Here is a 2,500-nt window from a genome sequence, read left to right as displayed (position 1 = left end):
CATGTTTTGACCATCGTGATTAGACATAATAATAAGGTAGATCTCTTCGAAAACTCACAATAACCAAGTATGTATTGTGTAGTGGTTATCACGTCCGCCTAACACGCGGAAGGTCCCAGGTTCGAGCCCTGGTAGATACATGTTTTGACCATCGTGATTAGACATAGTAATAAGCTAGATCTCTTCGAAAAGTTTATATTAACACGTATCTATTGTGTAGTAGTTATCACGTCCGCCAAACACGCGGAAGGTCCCAGGTTCGAGCCCTGGTAGATACATGTTTTGACCATCGTGATTAGACATAATTATAGGGTAGATCTCTTCGAAAACTCACAATAGCCAAGTATCTATGGTGTAGTGGTTATCACATCCGCCTAACACGCGGAAGGTCTCAGGTTCGAGCCATGGTAGATACATGTTTTGACCATCGTGATTAGACATAGTAATAAGCTAGATCTCTTCGAAAAGTTTATATTAACACGTATCTATTGTGTAGTAGTTATCACGTCCGCCAAACACGCGGAAGGTCCCAGGTTCGAGCCCTGGTAGATACATGTTTTGACCATCGTGATTAGACATAATAATAGGGTAGATCTCTTCGAAAACTCACAATAGCCAAGTATCTATGGTGTAGTGGTTATCACGTCCGCCTAACACGCGGAAGGTCCCAGGTTCGAGCCCTGGTAGATACATGTTTTGACCATCGTGATTAGACATAGAAATAAGCTAGATGTGTTCGAAAAGTTTATATTAACACGTATCTATGGTGCAGTGGTTATCACATCCGCCTAACACGCGGAAGGTCTCAGGTTCGAGCCATGGTAGATACATGTTTTGACCATCGTGATTAGACATAATAATAAGGTAGATCTCTTCGAAAACTTTATATTAACACGTATCTGTTGTGTAGTAGTTATCACGTCCGCCAAACATGCGGAAGGTCCCAGGTTTTAGCCCTGGTAGATGCATGTTTTGACTATCGTGATTAGACATAATAATAAGGTAGATCTCTTCGAAAACTCACAATAGCCAAGTATCTATGGTGTAGTGGTTATCAAGTCCGCCTAACACGCGGAAGGTCTCAGGTTCGAGCCCTGGTAGATAAATGTTTTGACCATCGTGATTAGACATAGAAATAAGCTAGATGTCTTCGAAAAGTTTATATTAACACGTATCTATGGTGTAGTGGTTATCACATCCGCCTAACACGCGGAAGGTCTCAGGTTCGAGCCCTGGTAGATACATGTTTTGACCATCGTGATTAGACATAATAATAAGGTAGATCCCTTCGAAAACTCACAATAACCAAGTATCTATACTGTAGTGGTTATCACGTCCGCCCAACACGCGGAAGGTGTCAGGTTCGAGCCCTGATAGATACATGTTTTGACCATCGTGATTAGACATAATTATAAGGTAGATATCTTCGAAAACTCACAATAACCAAGTATCTATGGTGTAGTGGTTATCACGTCCGCCTAACAAACGGAAGGTCCCAGGTTCGAGCCCTGGTAGATACATGTTATGACCATCGTGATTAGACATAGTAATAAGCTAGATCTCTTTGAAAACTTTATATTAACACGTATCTATGGTGTGGTGGTTATCACGTCCGCCTAACACACGGAAGGTGTCAGGTTCGAGCCCTGGTAGATACGTGTTTTGACCAACGTGATTAGACATAATAATAAGGTAGATCTCTTCGAAAACTCACAATAACCAAGTATCTATGGTGTAGTGGTTATCACGTCCGCCTAACACGCGGAAGGTGTCAGGTTCGAGCCATTATAGGTACATGTTTTGACCATCGTGATTAGACATAATAATAAGGTAGATCTCTTCGAAAACTCACAATAACCAAGTATCTATTGTGTAGTGGTTATCACGTCCGCCTAACACGCGGAAGGTCCCAGGTTCGAGCCCTGGTAGATAAATGTTTTGACCATCGTGATTAGACATAGTAATAAGCTAGATCTCTTCGAAAAGTTTATATTAACACGTATCTATTGTGTAGTAGTTATCACGTCCGCCAAACACGCGGGAGGTCCCAGGTTCGAGCCCTGGTAGATACATGTTTTGACCATCGTGATTAGACATAATAATAAGGTAGATCTCTTCGAAAACTCACTATAGCCAAGTATCTATGGTGTAGTGGTTATCACGTCCGCCTAACACGCGGAAGGTTCCCAGGTTCGAGCCCTGGTAGATACATGCTTTGACCATCGTGATTAGACATAGAAATAAGCTAAATGTCTTCAAAAAGTATATATTAACACGTATCTATGGTGTAGTGGTTATCACATCCGCCTAACACGCGGAAGGTCTCAGGTTCGAGCCCTGGTAGATACATGTTTTGACCATCGTGATTAGACATAATAATAAGGTAGATCTCTTCGAAAACTCACAATAACCAAGTATCTATGGTGTAGTGGTTATCACGTCCGCCTAACACGCGGAAGGTGTCAGGTTCGAGCCCTGATAGATACATGTTTTGACCATC

The 2,500-nt window shown here is 41.9% G+C and overlaps 6 non-coding genes across 6 annotated transcripts; all 6 read left to right on the top strand.

Moving 5' to 3' along the window:
- Window positions 1–619: 619 nt before the first annotated feature.
- Window positions 620–692, top strand: TRNAV-AAC (transfer RNA valine (anticodon AAC)). The gene has a single exon. It is a non-coding gene; the product is annotated as a tRNA-Val (tRNA).
- Window positions 693–1,171: 479 nt separating this feature from the next.
- On the top strand, window positions 1,172–1,244 carry TRNAV-AAC (transfer RNA valine (anticodon AAC)). The gene has a single exon. It is a non-coding gene; the product is annotated as a tRNA-Val (tRNA).
- Window positions 1,245–1,447: 203 nt separating this feature from the next.
- TRNAV-AAC (transfer RNA valine (anticodon AAC)) lies at window positions 1,448–1,520 on the top strand. The gene has a single exon. It is a non-coding gene; the product is annotated as a tRNA-Val (tRNA).
- A 617-nt stretch (window positions 1,521–2,137) lies between these two features.
- Window positions 2,138–2,211, top strand: TRNAV-AAC (transfer RNA valine (anticodon AAC)). Its single transcript has one exon. It is a non-coding gene; the product is annotated as a tRNA-Val (tRNA).
- A 65-nt stretch (window positions 2,212–2,276) lies between these two features.
- Window positions 2,277–2,349, top strand: TRNAV-AAC (transfer RNA valine (anticodon AAC)). Its single transcript has one exon. It is a non-coding gene; the product is annotated as a tRNA-Val (tRNA).
- A 65-nt stretch (window positions 2,350–2,414) lies between these two features.
- TRNAV-AAC (transfer RNA valine (anticodon AAC)) lies at window positions 2,415–2,487 on the top strand. Its single transcript has one exon. It is a non-coding gene; the product is annotated as a tRNA-Val (tRNA).
- The last annotated feature ends 13 nt before the right edge of the window (window positions 2,488–2,500 follow it).

Source organism: Phalangium opilio, unplaced genomic scaffold, assembly GCF_054372755.1.
Source record: "Phalangium opilio isolate 3A_F unplaced genomic scaffold, DU_Popi_V2 ptg000046l_1, whole genome shotgun sequence".
NCBI lineage: Eukaryota > Metazoa > Arthropoda > Arachnida > Opiliones > Phalangiidae > Phalangium > Phalangium opilio.
This window is presented reverse-complemented; position numbering and strand designations above follow the sequence as displayed.